This window comes from Diuraphis noxia, unplaced genomic scaffold, assembly GCF_037042655.1.
Source record: "Diuraphis noxia isolate RWA-SAM2 unplaced genomic scaffold, SU_Dnox_SAM2 contig0003, whole genome shotgun sequence".
Taxonomy (NCBI): domain Eukaryota; kingdom Metazoa; phylum Arthropoda; class Insecta; order Hemiptera; family Aphididae; genus Diuraphis; species Diuraphis noxia.
This window is the reverse complement of record NW_028301713.1, coordinates 80,332,342-80,352,597: the sequence shown is the minus strand read 5'-3', so window position 1 is coordinate 80,352,597 and position 20,256 is coordinate 80,332,342. Positions and strand designations below refer to the sequence as shown.

The 20,256-nt window shown below is 27.1% G+C and overlaps 1 protein-coding gene and 1 long non-coding RNA gene across 2 annotated transcripts in view; one reads left to right on the top strand and one right to left on the bottom strand.

Moving 5' to 3' along the window:
- LOC107162676 (uncharacterized) overlaps positions 1–20,256 on the top strand; it is a 98,969-nt gene that overhangs the window by 7,335 nt on the left and 71,378 nt on the right. The gene's annotated exons all lie outside the window — the stretch shown is intronic.
- LOC149057848 (uncharacterized) lies at positions 1,595–10,478 on the bottom strand. Its single transcript, XR_016191257.1, has 3 exons — positions 10,307–10,478; positions 9,508–9,607; positions 1,595–1,820 (listed from the first exon to the last, which is right to left on the bottom strand). It is a non-coding gene; the product is annotated as an uncharacterized LOC149057848 (long non-coding RNA).

Below are 20,256 nucleotides of genomic sequence, written 5' to 3'. Positions count from 1 at the left end.
TTAATCTACCTTTAGTAAGAAATACAAGTATTCAAAATTTTCAAAAAGACACTAGACTATTTGCTTGTTTTTTTTTTTTTTTTTTTTAAAAGTAAAAACGATCAATATTTATTTAGCTTAGTTTTAATTAAATGGACTGTATTTCTACTTATAACTACAACGTAGGCGTAATTTACTTCTGTTAAAAGATCTAGACGATGAATACTGCAGTCACTTGATGGCCATACACCATTATCTGTCAGTACAAAAGTAACTCTCTTACTAACTTCTAGATATACAGAACTTTTTTAAACTCAGTTCAGTTTATAATTGTATGATTCCGTCAATCAATATCGGAAATAACAGGAGGAAAATCAAAACAAATCGAAAGAAAAATGAAACTAAATATATATCTAGTAAAAAATATACAAGATACAAGACACACAAAAAAGAGGAAAAATATCTAGACGTTCTGTCGACAGTAAGTGTCAAGGATATATCGTCATTGAATAAGTCACTGTAATCTGTAATGTATGTGTTAAATTTGAATTCAATGATAAATCATTGCATACGGTAAACGATTCTGAGCGAAGACGGTCTGTCAGCCTATATTATTAAGTATATTTTATAAGATATTTATATTGCTATTATGGTAATTTATTATACTGCTCGTAATATGGTAGGTTGAATTAATTTTTATAGAAAACATTGCATTTATTTCTTATTTTTTTATAAATATTTAATTGTTATAATATTAATTACCCATATGACCATAGTATATATTAATGTCATTATATTTTGAGTCAGTACCGACTATATAATTGAAAGATGTGAAATAGGTTCATGGTATAAAATAATAAAATACATCTAAAAGTTTAAAAAACTTCAATGCGTACATTAAATATAATGATACACGTAAAAGTTTCAAGTTCCTCTCACATAATATTTTTGAATTAAAACAAAATAATTTAAAAGGTTTTCTTGAATATCTAATTTTGTCCAAATTCGAACTTCAGATGTCTATAAATAAGAATTGGTTAAATATTTTTAAAAGTTTTTGGTTTAAAACAAACTAGATTTTTAATAAGGAACATTGTATTATATAATCGTTAAGTCTAAGCCCTATAAATTTAAAATTTCATACATTTTAAACTACAAAATAATTTTTATTGCTCGTTATTTTAACAAAGTTTGTCAAAATTCGAACTTAAAAAAAAATGCTGACTGTTTCTTTAATAATGTTAAATAAATATAATAACAAATTATGGAAAACCTTGTGTTTAAATATATAATTTCATGGTTTTAAGATAAGCACTAATTTGAAAGCAATTAGTATTTACATTGAAGAATGTACACTCTAATATTGTTATAAATCATAGGGGAAGTCATATTAACATAAACAATTTACATAATTATTTAATTTTAATTTTTAAACACCATACAGCTTTTACAATATATTACTAATTAATGAATATACATTATAACATATATATATATATATATATATATATATATATATATATATATATATAACATAGGCGTGCGCAGGCCTCTTTTTCAGGATATGCAGAAGGCTGACAATAGCGCGCCCTGAAAGTTATTTTAAGCTCATAAAATTCTGATAATATGTATACACAATTCACAAATATTGAAAAAACCTATTGTTTAATTAAAAAAAATATTGTAATAAATACCATTACATAATACAAGAAGTATGTATTTCGCAAATACTTGGTAGTTGATAACTGATATCTGGATGTTTCAATTTTCCAGAGTCGATGTTTGCCCCTCACAGAACTTCAGGGTATGCAGCTGCATACCCTGCATACCCCTGCGCACACCTATGATATATAACACATTGAGTATCAATATTATAATATATATATATATAATAAAACTATACAGTTTTACTTAGTGGACTCCTGAAAATTAAATATAACGGAAACTAAAACCTAAATTAGAAAAATAGTTTAACTATTTTGACTATTAACTAAAGACATAGCTCTCCTTAGAGGATCATCAAATAAATAATTTTTTGTCACTGGAGCAAGTTAGTAGGAGTCACGTGAACGGGTTGTACCTTGAATGCGGACATACATGAAGTTCTTGAAATTGTACCGATTGAGAATTTCGTATTTCAAGAAAAGCTTTCATAAGGTCATCATTAGAGTAAGACGTTTTATTGGTCCGCTTAGACGTCGAAGTAAATGTACTATCATTTGAGGCACTATGAAGAACAGGACCACTTCCTAATGGCTTAAGTTTAGGAGAAATATTGTACTTGACTTGGATGTCGCCATGTCGGGCTCATGACAAGGTAAGATAAGTTAATTACTGGACAATTTAATAAAAATACTGCCTTGAATGACTTGAATAGGCAAAATAATTTGCAACAAATATGTGAATGAGAATAATGATAAGGACGGTCCTAAATTGAAGATAACGCTGTTCCGTGTTATTACAGGTATTAAATGAATGATATGGAGTGTTCGATGTGATCTTGACATGTGCCGGGTAATTATTATCGCAATTGTGTGCTGTGTGGGCCGAAATATGACGATAAGATATTATGATATGAAATAACATTATTAGTTATTACCTACCTTAATAAGTTTGTTGAGATGTAGAAAACGGTCCTCAACAGAAAATACTTTAAGCGATCAGAGATTCAACAACACCTGATCACACATGCACTTTTTATACATATGTAGGATTTTAAAGTTCAAAAAACGATCAACTATTTCCAACGTGAAAGAACACGAAGCGATAATATATAGGTACACTAATATGCACGGAAGTATAATATATTAATAGCTAATATGGCTTGTCTAGAAAAAAATTTTTTGGAATGATTATATTTGTTTCATTAGTCCTAATATTCAAATAGACAACTGTTTATATTATAAAGTATTTTTAAGTAGATCAAAGAATCAATTTTTACCAAGGAAGATTAAATCGTTTTAATAAAAACACAGATAAATCTGAAGAAGCCTATAGAAATATTAGAAACAATAGAAAATCCATCATATCTTAGACGAGTCTCTTTTCAGATAACTATTTGTATTAATTATTATTCTTTAGAGTCTTTAGGTACATACTATTTTGTTACGAATATTACCTAGGTTAATTTTTTTATCACAACGAATAATTCAAGTATGCAGATGACATTTGGATACTTTTAAATAATATGATCATCCGAATGATTGTCTCGAAGACAACTAAAATAATATAGTGAATAGTGATATACTGATATCCAATATTTTTATCAGAATTAGTCACGTTTAATAATTTCAAAAAATGTTGATTCACTACGAATAAAAAAAATATGGATTTACAAAAAATGGTTCAGACACTTCATTTCCTACAAATTAAATCATTTGAGTTAAATTAAATAAGTTTTCATTTTGTTCTTTTCCATTAGTCATATTCTAAGTAGTAGACATATAAAAAAGGCGGATTAGTGGGTACCAATCTGCTGTACATTATATGATGGATGGATCACTATAATGGATTTATTGAGTTTAAATTCTATAATATAAAAATATTGCATAAAAAAACAATAAATTCTAAGCAAAGTCGTTCAGCCTACATTTCTAACGAAATGCCAATTTTTACTTAGTTTTCTTTTCTATTTTTACTAGTTTTTGCTTATATTATTTCATATCACTATAATTATTAATTTAATTTTTGATAAAAAAATTTTAAATAATGTTGATATTAAAAATTAAAATCAAAAGATTGAAAGTTAATTTTAATATTTGTAAAACACCTATTCGTTAAATAAAGAATATATTAGACATTTGTTTAAAATGTCAAATAAAATATCAATTTTTCTCTTTTTAATGGATATAATTTCGGAGACTTATATTTCATAATATTTTTTGTAAATTTCATTGCACTTTTCTTTTATTCGAAAATGTTGAATATTTTTACACATCCTCATACGAAAAAAAAAAAATGAAAAAAAACATCTTACCTAACCTAACCATATAATTTTACATCAATCTTCATGATTTTTTTTTCCATCGACTTGATATTGAAATAATAATCAATCAATCAATCATTCTCTGCACGCTTCTATTCATGATTGTACTAAACTGAAATTATTTTTTTACATTTTCTTTACATTACTTCGTACGATATTTTTACTTAATCCCATCATATCCTATTTTTATCAACATACATACCATAGTGTTTTTCTACCTACGTATATTCTATTATTTTGTCATAGTTGTTATTTTTTCACCAGTAAACAAATTCAACGTATTATTAAATATCATTCATCATATATTATACGTATAAATTAAGTTATATCTAACCACTTTAATACAAATGTTATACCAAAGTGAATGATTCTATTTTGTTAGTACTTACTGTAATCATTATGCAATTAAACTATTACAAAGAGCCAGTAGTTTACAGGAAAAGACCACCCCCGTCTGAATCGATTCATAGTAGCCCTGATCGCACACAGAATATAGTGAATCTTAAAAACAATTCACCTGCTACAACGTCAATACAAAGCCAACAAACTAACAATGGTACACTCACAACCATGCTATTAAACTCAAATAAATCAAAAAAAAAACCATACAAGTAACACCTAAAAAACCTAAACGCTCAAATTCTATAGAACAAATTGTAAATAATGTGGATGAATCACTAACACCTGCCAAATCCGCTTTCAATCAAATACCGAACCTAAAAATAACCTTCTCCTCAAATATATTATAGACAACACGCTTGGCGTGCAACATTTTATTAGCACACTCAAACAATTCAATATTTCAACGATGGATAGGATCGAAATTATTGACACCATTCATCCGAAAATCAATAACCTCAGTATTAAAAACAAGCTCACGAGACTAAACAAAGCATTAGTCAACAGTAAACCTCCAGAGGACCCATCTTCACTACAGCAATAAAGAAATACCTAAAAATATAATAATAATAATAAATAAAGACAAATATGGATAACACAAACCCTGCCATTATCCAATGGAGCATAAAAGGTTTTTTAAAAAAAACATGAACTTGAACTAATTATACAAGATCATAATCCACAAATAATATGCCTCCAAGAATCAAACTTCAAAGAAAATTACATAGCTCTCCTCAAAAATTATGAAGGTTATAGAAAAAACCGCCTAGAAGCTGGTGGAGCTAGTGGTGGTACGTCTATCTATGTTAAAGATTTTATATCAAGCCAAACCATCCACATCCACAGTGAACTAGAAGTATATTGGTGATACAAATCGAAATAAAAGAAAAATTCACAATATGCAACATATATCTCCCCAACCAAAAGAATTTCAGCACTATGGATATAGAATACATCATTCAACAATTTCCCACACCTTTATTCTTCTAGGCGACTTTAATGCTCACAGTCCTATATAGAGATCCACTAAAACAGACCCCAGAGGTAAAGAAATTGAAAAACTACTCAACAAAGATAACATCGCGTTATCCAACGACTCAACACCTACACACATTAATTTAGCAAATGGAAATTGTTCATGTATTGATCTGATTGTCTGTTCATCCTCACTCACTCATAGAACCGAATGAAAAGTATTAACCGATATATTCAGTAGTGATCATATTCCAATAAAAATAACTTTCACCCCTAGGACCGTTAGGAACAAAAGTCAAAGATGGAACCTTAAAAACACAAACTGGACACGTTTCAGTGAAATGGTTGATGCAGAAGTTTCCAAACTATCCACCACTAACCAACAAAACATTATTGAAATGGTCAGAATATTCACAACAATATCAATCCTAACAGAGGAAAAAACTATTGGAAACCACACAAATTAAACATCAAAACCAAAATTTCCTTGATGGAATGATGCGATTAAAAAGGCCATAAAAAAAAAAATGCACTGAAAACGTTTAAAAAAAACAAATCTCAAGAAAACTTTATTCAACTTAAAAAACTAAGAACCAAATCTGAGTTCTTAATCAAGAATAGTTAAAAAGAATCAAGGAAAAAATTCAAAAGTACCATAAACAACAATACACACCCATCGCTTATTTGGAATAAAATTAGATCACTTAAAGGTATAGAGACCAGGAAATTTATATAACTGATGATTTTGGAACAACATCCGAGGCATATGAGATTTCCCAAAAAATCAGTATTCACTTTCAAGACAACTTCAGCGATAAGGTTTATAAACAAAAATTTATTAAAGGCATAAAAACAACAGCAGAAAATATGCCCATAAAATCTGATGTAAGTCCTCTTTGTCCAGACCAAATAAGCTTATACGAACCTTTCTCCATAAAGGAAATGAAAGTAGCACTCTTTAAATATAGAAGTAAAAGCCCTGGCCTTGACGGAATACTATACTGCTTCATTCACAATCTAGGTAACACCGCTAAAAACAGTAAATACCACCAACTACACATATATAACACGATATGGTGAATAGGAACACTTCCAAGTAAGTGGAAAAGCGGCATAATTATTGCAATCAATAAACCTGGAAAAAACAAACACTCCGTTGACGACTACAGACCAATAACTTTGTTAAACACTATGGCAAAAATAATGGAAAAAATTATAAAAACTAGACTCATTTGGTTTCTTGAAAAAAACAAAATCATAAATTAATAAAGAACAAAGTGGGTCCATCAATCAAGATCTACAATCGACAACCTACACATAATTAAATCAGAAATCGACTTAGCTTTCGAAAACAAATAAACACTTGGTATGGTAAACCTTGACATATCTAAAGCATTGTCTAAAGCAATCTAACATTGGCAGTTTCACAAAGCATGGTCAAACAACACTGGTTTCAACATTTCCAGTGAGAAATCTCAATATATTTTGTTCTCAAAAAAAAAAATAAATAAACCAAGAAATACCACAGATAAAAATAGATTACCAACAGATTCCAAATAAAAATAAAATAAAAATCCTTGGTATGACATTCGACTCAAAACTCAGTTCATTACCCTATTTAAAATCCACCAAAACGTCCATATTACAAAAACTTAATATTTTCAAAATCATCTCACATACATCTTATTGGGGGTGGCGACACCTGTTCTTTATTAAAGATTTACAAAGGCTTTAAACAGATATAAATCAGAATATGGATCAATTATACTTAGGATTGCTAACCAAAAATACTTAAAAATGTTTGATACTCCTACTCCTGCGTATACGTTAACACTGGTATATGTTTCGCATTAGGGGGCTTCAAATCCAGCATTTGAGAGCTTGAGAAACATAGCGAATGAACTACCACCAGGCTTAAGAAAACCTACAACACTTTTCTCTACACAGCCAGAACACTAATAAACATTGAAAACCCTTCAAATAAATAACTAACAAAAAATATAAAAGAAGCCGAAGATTATCAAATAGACTTAAAATGCTTAGTAAAAAGAAAATCCCCAAATTTCAACCCTAGGAAAATGTACCTCGATATAAACCTAGAAATATCAGAATTCAAAAAATAAACACCTGTAATATTATACACAGAAACATTTTTAAAAACACTTTACAAAAATACTCCGACTATAAACACATTTACACTGATGTATTCAAAAACAGACCAAAACGTAGGAATATCTGTGTAAAGTAACCGAAGATTCCACCACTACTTACAAATTTCCTCACGAATGCTCTATATATACAACCAAAGCAATAGATATATATAAAGCAGTAGTATAAAATAAGATCATAAACAAAGATTCATCGCATAATAAATATGGAATACTAAATGACTCTCTTAGCAGTTTAGTTGGCATAAATAACCTGATAAATCCAACAGACATATCCCTACTCATTCAAGAAAAAACCTACGAAACACTACTATTACAAATTCTAGTTGGGTGGCCCAGATACTATGAGATTCAATTGTGTATTATATTATACTGAAAAATAAACAAAAAATGAGTCAGGTAGGTATTTAGCACTAATCTTCAAAGATTTTTAGATTATTATATATTTATCTAATCGAAAATAGAAAATGCACATGGAAACTTAACCATATCATCTGCATTATATTGGAGTCATTTAGTTATAGCGATGTATTGGTTTATACTTAATGTAATATAATTTTTACCCCTTTTAATGGAAAAATTTCAAAAATGATTTCTAATACGAATATTTAATAAAATATTCCAAAAAACACAGCCATTAACTTGAATCATCGATTATTTTCCCTGCATTTCCACATATTCATCGTCATTCCTAAACTCCAAGTATTCGTAGTCTTTACTATTGATTGGCATTGTAATATGTTTAACGATTCGCTTGGTAAAAACTTGATTCCGGTGGTGTACCTTTTTTCTGGGAAAATAAATCTAATGATTGGAATGGTAAGTATATTTACGTACAACATTGCAACTTCCAAGTTGTTTTTCATGAAATCATTATGCTGGAATGTGCCTTTAAAGATTACTCATACTCGCATTTATACTAATTATTATTGTGGGACAACTAATATCTAACTTATCTTTTCTTATTGGTCTTAATTATTGACATAAAGGCTCTGCAGCCATTAATCGTATGCAGTGGCTTATAGGAGGAGGGAACCTAATTCATAGCCCATGTTGAAATTCCAGGTTTATTTAAAATATGCATCATATAGTATATCAAGCATATAATATGTTGTAACTTTAACCCCTCGAGTCTTAAATAATTTCTAGACACGGCATTGGTATGGTATTTTCAGTAGGCCATATTATGTTTATTTCGGTGTATTTCTATATTAGTTAATTTAATATGTTTGTTATTAATTTTGTAGTAGATTCGATCATTTTTTCTTATATTTGTCAAAAATAACATTATTTATTTATTTTTTAAATTGATTAATAATTATTTAGTTACACAAAGTATTTTTACAATGGTGAAAATAACATAAAAACACCCGTATGTGTATGTCCAAAATATTTTATTTTGAGACTTCAATTTAAATCATAAAAGTGATTAAATGAGTGATGAGGGACTTTCACAAACATTTTAAATCAGGTAAATATAAATTAATTATTAGTTTTGATTTGTATATGGAATTATAAAATTGAATTATTTAATTGATGTACTGTGTATAAGCTTATATAATTTGTTTTAAATCAAATATATTTCTATTTTGATATTTAAAATTCATTTCTTTGAAAAATTTTCCAGTTTCAGGCTGTTAAAAGTATCCCCATTTTTTAATTCATCCTTTCATAAATTTTAACATTGTATAAACTTTTTAATTAAGCTATAAAATATACACATATTTAGATAAAATAATAAAGAAAAATATTATCATATCAATGTTGGAAATAGAAAATTATTACAATTTGTATTTAATTAATCTGTACATCAGTTATAAAATAATAATAATTCATTAGAATTCGTATAAATATCTCATTTTAATATTTTAGAGAGTTTCTTTTCAGTGATTCTATTTTATATATCATTAAGAAAATAAGAATGAATCTGATTTTAATATAATTATTATTTTATGTAATTACTAATAATTTATATTGAAACTAATAATTCAAACAACTTACAAAGGTCGTGATTAAGGAGCATCTAAATTGCCATATTTTTAATCAAATACCATTTTTTGTAATTCCAACAGTACATCCCATGTATATTCCTATGTTAAACCTGAAAACAATAATGGGAGTTGAAATTAATTAAACTCAATTTCAACTATTATCTTTTGAATTATAATAAACTTAGTTTAAAAATTTCATAAATGTCAAACTAAAATATTTATTTAACTACAAATCGTTTAAAATATTATTTTTGGTGTGCCGCTTGTAAAAACTTGTATTACCGTAGTTTGTAGTTTACATTAGGTTCTTTTAAAAAGGTACATTGTAACTAAATTGATTAACTAACTATAGCTGAATAACTTTTATTATAACCGTAAAAATTGAATTGCATACTGTGATATCTAAAAAAAAAAAAAAAATACTAATATACACTCCTAGAATCTATAAGTATATAACATTTGGAGCAATCCAATTGGTAAATGGTAACTATACTTGAAAGTTGAATTGAAAATCATTTTTATAAGATCCCTACCTGCAAATCATTTGTTTTATTATTTAATTTGTTTTTTGCCAAAATTTGTTATTGTTCTCGTAGTTTGTGTTACTTTACACATTTTTTAATAAGCTTCTCTCGAATACTTGTTCAGTTATATTTTTAGTTATAAATAAGTATGCGTAGCACGTCAAACTAATATTTTCTTGTTATTGTTCAAACTACGTGATTCACCAATATTAAAAACATTTGTTTATCTCTACGGCAATTACAAGTTTAAATTAATTTATATAAAAATCAGATTTAAGTACTTACTTATGTAATTAATAACACAAACACAAATGGTACATTTTGACACTCGTCACTTGATTACTTTTGTATGATATACCTATGTTGATTGGTGAACAGCGAAATTTTGGGAGCAAAAATATAGACCTTTTTCTAAAGATGGGAGAAAAATGATATTATTATGGATTATGAAAATTATAAAAATATAATAACAAATTTTCAAAATTCTAAGGAGTACGTCATAATAATGGAGTAAACATATAAATTAATGAAAATAATATAATATAAATAAAATATAAATAAGTATATATTATATAAATGTTTTGTAAATATACTTTCTATTATTAAAAAATATTAATACAGTACAAAATGCGAACACTTATGAATGTATAGCAATCACCCAATAATATTACGGTAAACTATATTTATTTTTCAGTAAAAAAGTTCTTAATAGAAAATTTGAATGTAGTTAAAGTAAATTTACAAATTCATTAAACGTTTAAGAAGAGTTAACCTATCATATTTACACATGAGAAGATCCATGTAAAATAAACCTTTCGCTTACTTGGTAGTGCGTAAGTAATTTAACAAATTTTTGATTATCAGTTCACTATATTATATTAAATTGTCTTATCGTCTAATTTAAATGCGATAACATGGTTTATGCTTTATTGGAACTGTTTTTTTTTTTTTTTTTTTTTAATAGTTATGATAAATTCATTGAGACTAGTATTAAAAATAACAAAAAATACTATATATAAACATCTGAGTATTTATTAATTTACAATATTTCGCATTTGTAAGACGGAGGTCATTAAATTCGGGCGTAGTGTTAATGAGAATGTATAAATTTAATAGGTTTTTTAATCAATAATAATAATGTTAATAATATTATATAATAAGTAATATCATATATCATTTTATATTTAGATACGTGTCTTGTGAGGGTAAAGGGTCTTACGAACTTAAATCATATATTCCCCATGGCTAAATGGCTTCTCATATTAAAAATTGACTTTATACGTAGGTAGTTATATTTCGTAAGAAAAAATACATTATACTCTCTCTCAGTCTCTCATAACATCTCTAAAATAATTAATAAATAACGATTAAATAGTTATAGTTATTGAAATTCAAAATTCAAATTTAATTTGAATAAATGTTATATTAATTTGATATAATATATTTAACAATATACCTATATTATTCAATATAGGCATTCGTTGTCTCTGAAGCTATCATATTATGTTGGTTATTGACATTCGGTGTCAAACAACGTCAATATAACGTTTACAAATTCTATGTAAAGTCATTATTATTATTGATATGATATTTTATATTGTATGTTTCTTTCTTTATGATAACGTAATGTAGTGAACTCAATTTTCAATACAATATAATATTTGTATATTTATATGTACTATGCTAGTGGACCTTTCGCTGACCATTAATCACATTGATCTAACGTATTATCCCATGGTTTGTGTGCTACATGGACCTTACAACAGCATCAAAACTCACTGAATTTATGTGATTTCTAAATTTCACACTAGTGTTGTCCCACCTGTCTTTTTTATGATGGATTGATAACACAATATTTTCATAATAAAAATATGATATATATTCTAGAGACATTATGTTGATGTTTTATAACCTGAACTTTTTAAATTTAATTATTAGTACCTCCCTATTGGAATGTGGTGGATGCTATTTGTGTTGTTGAAAATGTCATAATTTTTTGAAAATTTATAAAAGTACCAGTAGTCAAAATAAAAGATATGAACACTACGAAGATTCGTAAAGCTATAATAGGTAGATTAAAGGAATTTAATTTATTATTGCATTTTCAATTCATTGGTAAATGCTCATTGAACTCACTTTAGTATTTAATAATAAAGTTATTACTTATTAATAAGATAGATACCATCCACGAGTACCAAAACCAACAGTTCCCTCCCCCACAGTTCCACAGGCTAATGGCCTTTGTTGTCGAAGCCTCAACCCCCAATAAAAAAAAGATAGATACTTAATTGTCATATCGAAAAAATTATACAGTAACACTATAATATTTTAATGTATTTGATAAATAAGAATATTATTTTTAATCTTGACATTATTTGGCAAAAAAACGTAGGTATATAGTAAGTTATTTTTGGCACTTTTTAATTTTTAGTGAACAAGGAAGTTGTTTAATTTAAACGTGTTACCGTTTCGTAGACAGGAATTGTGTATGGGAGGGGGGGTCTAAGTCTCACAAAATAATACAAAAAATACAAATACAATATTTAATATTTTTTTTTTATTTACACTATTAACTATTTAAAATTATATGCATAGGTATACATTTTTTAATTTATTTATAGTTGTATTCAATTATTGTTATGGCAGAAAATTAATATTTAATCTTGATAACATTCTAAGGTCAACACAGTCAATGGGGAGGGCTATAGCCCTCTTAGCCGTCCCCTTGCCTACGCCACTGCGTGTTACGTTTAGATACAGCCATTATTATTTGTGTTAATCAAAGATGATTACATCCTATTGCAGTGAACAATTGAACAAGTTAACCTTTTTCTCGTTAACTTGAATTTCTATATTATTTATGTCTATGTAGTTACATAAAAATGTGTAGAAGACTAGAGATTAAAATTTCACGAAACCGTTGGTTTTTGAGAAATAGATTTTATTAAAATTCACTGAAATATTAACATGAGTATATCATACTCGTATACATATAACAAGTCGTGTATGTGCGAGGTTGAGGTGAGGGGTTGTCAGGAATGGAAACAGAGTATAGCTTAGTAGATTTGAGTGGTGGGGATATACTGATATGTTATAGTTATAACTATAACTTATATATATATATGTGTTATGAATTTTTTCTGTAGAAAGGTTTTGTTAACAGTCTACCCCTAACGTTGACAGTTATTTCACATATTGAAGAACCTTAATTATTTTTGATTTTGTTAGTTTGATTATAGTTGGCCACCATAAGTCCAGCTTTCCCTTATCGTTTATATTTAAATAAAGAGTTTATTTTTAGCAAAATTTTACAAACCAAATAATGCTTAAAAAATTGAAAATTTGTCTTAGCATAGCTGAAAAAGAGCTAAAATATTTTAGAAATTTACGTATAAGGAAACTTGTCAGATAAATGTTTTGTGAAAATTTAAAGTATCTGCAATTATTCGTTTTAGAAATTGTAATCATCTAAAATTACAAAATTTAAAAACATGGCTTTAATAATCATAATATTAAAATTTTTTTTTAATGTAAATTAAACAATATGAAATATTGACACAATTGTATAATATATACAAAGAATGTACTCGTTTGTTTTTGAATTTTGTAGAAAATATTATCTAAGCAATAAAAAATAATATTTTTTAAATGTATTATTATACTAGTATGTAATACATATTGTATTGGATTTAAAGTCTTGAAGAAAATTATATGATATTAATTTGTTAAACAAAATTTATAGTACCTAAATTATATGGATTGATGTAGATTAATTTTATTTCTACAAAACAAACAATAAAATTAGGCTTCAAATAGTTCAAATGTTTATGTATTATGCATACTGGATGTTATATTGTTTATCCAAGTAAACATTTTAAATGTTAACATAATATTATGTATAACCTTTAAAGTTTCTTTACTACGTCTTGCTCTAAATAAAACATTTTTAAATAACCAAACTTGCGTAAAAAGTTGTTAAAAAATGATTGCTAAGTTTTGTAATAGTAATTTAGAACTTACAGAATTTATTTTTCATTCATTAAAGCTTTGTTCCATTCATTTTAATGTTTTTTATTTTAAATTAATTACATTTTTATAAATTAAAAACCATCTAAGTTTAGTAATATACACCTTACATAAAGATTTAGCTTACAAATACAATACGTTATCACTAAAACTCATGTCTGTATAAATCTTATGGCTTATACTTTAAAAATAATAATTCAATGGAAATATATACATTGATTTGTTCATTAGGTTCGTATTTTATTATTTTAATCTTTTTGATTTTATTTAGACTAAAATTAATTTTGTTCTCCATTCTATAGAAAGATAAAGTTCTATTGAGGAAAGTAATGCAATTACTCCACCATTCGCGAATGAATCATCCGGAGTATTCTCAAAAATATATATACCTCTTTTAAACATCATGAAATACATAATTGAAAATTTCGCGGGTAGTTTTTCATTTTTATCACTTAATATGAACACCATTTTCATCGAATAACATGAAGTGTTTTGTATTTTTTGAAATTATAATGAACAGTGGAAGTTTCATTGTTTTGTGTTGAGTTTTGTTGCGGAAAATCTTAAATGGCCAAGGTCTGAAAATTTAAACGGGTCAAAGTTTTCGAGTCGGGAAAACTTGCTTCGAGTAGTGCCCTTTCTCCGTCTTCCTCCTATACGCACTATCTTTTTAAGATCAGATTTCGAGATGTATGATGAGGAGAGGGGTGTATATAATACCTAGAGCCTAAAACGTTTCCGGATTGCGTTCAAATCGAACGAACATCCGCCGCCGGTTGCATGCTTGTATGCAGAAACGAAAAACTTCGTGTGAGTGTGTGTGTGTGAAATAAGTTTATTTGGGTAATTGAATTGTACTTGTGTTTAGTGAAATGAAAACTAATGTGAAAACGATTTTCTGTTCGTAAACTTTCCGTTTTGCGCAAGTAAGACCATTGACGCTTGAAAATCATTAAAACATCGGCAAATAATACCGCTCAAGTCATCGCCTCCGCACTTAAATAAAAAATTAACTTTTGGTTAGATAAGAACATTATTTATTGCGTAATATAATATTTACCGAGTTATCTGCATTAGATAAAACCAATATTATAACGTACAAGTATCTCTTAACGTAACACACTACAGACGATTAACAGTTAGAAATACATCGTATTTTCAAAGTAGTATCGAGTCATTGAATATTGAGCTGTAAATTTGAATTTCAAAGTTCAGAGAACTCGTTTGGTAGGTTTTAAGTGTAAAAGGTAATTGAATAGACCACTATAATGCATGTGTTAAATTTAAATTTAATAATAAATTCAAAAAACACAAAAATCGATTTTGAATAAAGGAGTTCATTTTTACTACAACCCCTTAGCATGAAAAAAATATTAACAAGCCTATTTTTAATATTTTTAATTTCAGAAAAACCTTAAGATGAATCTTGTATTATCTGTTTAAACACTAATTCTAAAAGAGAAAAAGTCATCGAACATTATCAGAAAAGAACTTCATAAATATGATAATTTTTATGTGATATATAAATTGTTTACATTATAGTCTAAACATTATTATGATAAACATTGATAATAATATAAGTAATGGCGAAAAATTGCGAGTAATTCTGTTTTCATGAATAATTCATATTTTTTGTCTATTTATAGATTTATCCTGATCTACCCATTATTACTTCACCGAGTTGTCCTTACTGTTCCATTGTATTTCTTGATAATTGTTTTGTTCTAAGATTGGAACTGATGAACACATGTTTAATATTTTAAACACCATCACATGCTTAATAATACTTATTTAAATTTTATTCGATAGTTTATCTACAAAATGCATGAACATAAATGGGCCCTATTGACGATTTTCGAATCAGTAACACGCATGACTTTTAATCTGGTCACTTATATATAAGTAAATTAGTAAACTGTGAAGTTTAAGTGCTTTCAACTAGCTACTATTACAGTATTACGAGAGGGTAAAACAACGGGCGAACACAGTCTATAATTCGGATTACTGATACAAAACGGTTTCTGTTAATGGAATATAGAGAAGACAATGCAGCGACATTTTCTGAGAAAATTACATACAATACCATATGACGTACAAATAATACGATGGTAGTAATTAAAAACTATACACTTGACATTTTAGATTAATGATGCATCATTATGAATATAATATTGGTATACAAATATAACATGAAATCGAAAAATTATCGACAAGTATATTGACCCGACCGTAATTTAAGGCGTTAATTATTTAAACTAACAGTATTTTTCTTTTGTATTTCGACACCTTATAAAATATATGACGAATTATTTTAAGTAGATCAATTTAAATAAAATATATGATATTAATTGGTTTCTAGAAAAAAACTTTTTCAAGTAGGTATTTATACAATAATTTATATTTTGTTCTGAATGTTTAATCTTTTCAAGAAATTCAAAAAACATTCTAATACGATAACTATGCAATGGTAAAAATTCAAGATATTTGGAAACCTTTTTTTGTTTTCCACAAAATATTTAAATAGTACCTACACTAATTTCTTTAATTTAAAATGTTTGGTTTAAAATTATCCTGCATGGTGTATTTTAAAAGGAATTTGGTGATATTGTCACCAGTTTCTTTTATGTTTTCCGAAATTATAAGGAGACATGTGGATCATTTTTTTTGGTACCTACCTATTAATTATTTGAGATTTTAAATCAGATTTGGGATGATAATTATACTTAACTTAGTGTCCAGAATATTTTAGAGCGTTTTTCTGATGAATTTATATGACATTAACGAATTTTGGATGTAAGTGTAAAGTAGAATGTTAAGGTTTAAATAATTAATTTACTGCAATGTAGTCTATGATACATTAAAAAAATGAAAAAAGTGCTTTAATTGAGTAAAAAATCTCACAGAATCTGTAATATTTATCGTAAATTATTAATGTCATTTTTAGTATAATTATTTTTCTAAATTTGTTTTTGTATATTTAACATAGTACTCGAAATTTTAAGTGATTATATAATTAAAAATTATTGTGAAAAATAATATGATTTATAGTATTATAATTGTGTATTAAATGTGTAATTTACTTTAACTATCATTTATATACTAAGTAAATGTAATAGGTAATTAAAAATGACTTTCATACAATTTGGAATTTACGTTAACAAAGCATGAAGAAAAATCTTAGTTTCAGTCAATGCTGTAATTATAAATATTTATTTAACATCCCGCTTGCACTGATTTTGGTTCACGTTCACGTACTATTGAAGTGGCAAGGTGAATTAAGCGGTAAATTCCAATGTTCTAGTAAATTCAAGCATTGGAACATAACTCATGAAAATATCTAAGGTTAAATAAATATTAAAATGAATATGAATTTTTTTAATTTTAGGATAGGTAGTAAAAAAAAAAGCGGGTAAGTGGATGTCGCTCTGCAGTACAGAAAGTTACAAGTGGGTTCTGTAATGAATGGTATTTAATTTGAATTCAATTATGTAAAATCATTGTATACGAAAAACGATTCTGAGTGGAGACGGTTTCAGTCTAGGATATGATATATTATATTAGTTATATTGTTATAATTTCAAAAAAAAAAAAAAAATCATCGTCCGAAGTTATTTAATATTTTAAAATTGTTAAATCGTACGTTTTTTTTCCTTTAACCGCTTTTATTTTTTATTTATTCACAGAATAAAAAATAAAATAAAATAAACATCATTGTAAAGCCAATACATTCCTCGCTCCGGTCAGAATCTAAAACCCAGATCGAATAAAAATAATATACCAGCAAGTAATAAATTAGACAACAGTATTGTTCTATAAATACTTATTCTCTAACTTATCATTCTTTGTCAATATATGCTAAATATTTCTCATTTTTGTTGTATATCTTTGATTTATGTGTATCATTTATATTTTTAAACTAATGTTACAACATTGTAAATAATTTGATTTTAACTAAGTCTATTGAAAAAAAAAAAATAAACCTTATAAATATAAATTATATAAATTTGATATTATATGCTTATTAATTGCTTACGGTGCCTTAGGGCTTAGACTAATCCAACCACCTCTTCGATTGTTGTACAGAGCTTAATTGGATTTAAAAGAGAACACATCGATTTTCTGTCATCCAACTCATCCAATTAAAATTATACTATTGTCCAAATTGTAAAAATTCTATGAAATCATTTCTATTGGCAATTAATTTTTAGATAAGCAGACTTGGGATTATTAAGTAGGTACATTGACAATTTATTATTATACAAGAAATATTATGTTTATAAATTAACAAAATATGTAAGTTCAATATTGACATAAATCACATTTTTAACTCACTTTCTATCTTAAAAACATTTATTTTGAAATATTAAACGAAGTTAATTTTAATACACATATTATATACTTTCGTAGTCGTTTCTAAAATGATGACTATGTTTGGAATAGAAAAATGCATGTTGATATAGTATATTTGTAATCTTTTGATTAATTAATATAAAAATTTAAATTCAATTTATAACGAATTAGTAAAGTTTAGACTTTAAAAAAGACTACATAATATTTCGGTAAAAAGTAACGCTAAAATTATTGCTTAATAGGTACAGTTTTTTTTGTTTATATTTCAATTTTCATTATTCCTTAACTCTTCATACAGTATACAGTATACATACATATTATATGGCTATAATATGTGTTACAAACTAACTATTATAATCTGTAGGTGCATAATCGTATTTTAATGTAATATTTTCGTAAACAATACCTAACCTACACTATTAGTTGATGTTAATATTAAAAAGTTTTACTAAGCCATAAATAACTATAATTTTAAAAAGTCATAAAAAAGTACGTTAATTTTTTTAACAAAAAATATTATTATCTTGGTGTATTCTTTAAGGTAATTTTGTTCAAAACTTGTATACTAATTGAGTATTAATGAAATGTAAAGTTGAGCATCAGAAAATATTGAATACATGTGCAATTGGATAAACCAGTAACTTCATCGCATTGTTAAATTTAAAAAATCATTAAAATAATATTGCATAATTTATAAAAGTTTACAAATACAGAAGCCTGAAGTTGTGTTAAATGTCAACATCTTCTTCATAGGCATTACAACTCTTCAAGAGTTTTTGCCACCACCGACACTGCCTTCCACTCCTCTAGATTTTGTATTTTTCTTCCCAATTTAATATCCCTAGTTTCTCTAAGTCTTGCTTTACTCCATCTATCCATTGCTTCTTAGGACGTTCTCTTGGCCTTTTTCTTGTGGGTTTCCATTTAACCGCCACTTTAAGGTACTTGAGTTAGTTGGACCTTTTCATCACGTGACCAAACCATTGTATTCTTTGGGTCTTTACAAAGTTGGTTATCCTTGGTATTCCTGTCAACTCTTGGGTCTCTTTTTTCTTCCTTCTACCCCAGGTCATTGTCATATACTGGGCCGCAGATGATTCTCAGTATTTTGTTTTTGGTCGACATGAGTTTTTGTTCCATTTTGCTTGTCAAAGACCACACCTCGCACCCATATGTTAGCGTCGGTCTAATTATCGCTGTGTAGAGGTGTACTTTGGTTCTTCTAGAAAACATTTTAGATTTTAAGTATTTGGTCAACGAAAAGGATGACTTTTTTACCTTGATGATACGGCTATTTAATTCAATGGACCAGTCATTATTACTACTGATGGCGGCCCCCAGATATGTAAATTGATGAACTTTTTCAAATGTATGCCCTCGAATCACTACATTTTCGATCTGGTTGTTTTCTGGTTATAGCTTCATAACTTTGGTTTTATTATCATTTACATTCAGCTCTATGGTTTTTGCTTCGTTATTGAGGGCTTCGGTGCTCTGTGCCATGCTCTCTCCATCGTCACCAACTATGTTCAAATCATCTGTAAAACCTAAAATGCCAATTTTGTTTGTTCCAATGTCGATACCATGGTTATCTCTTTATATACTCTGTACGACTTTCTCCAATGCAATATTAAACAGAAGTGGCGAAGAAAAACAACGAGGTTAACATTTGAATATACATTATGTTTAAACAGTGTAGACATTTAAGAATTTTAGAACAAACAGTTTCAGGATAATAGGAATATCTGTTTTCATTTAACATTTTTGAACTTGAATATATGAATAATTTTAATAAGACTAATACAACGGATATGGACTTGTAAGTTATGCCCATGACACAATAAAAAACAGATTCCAAC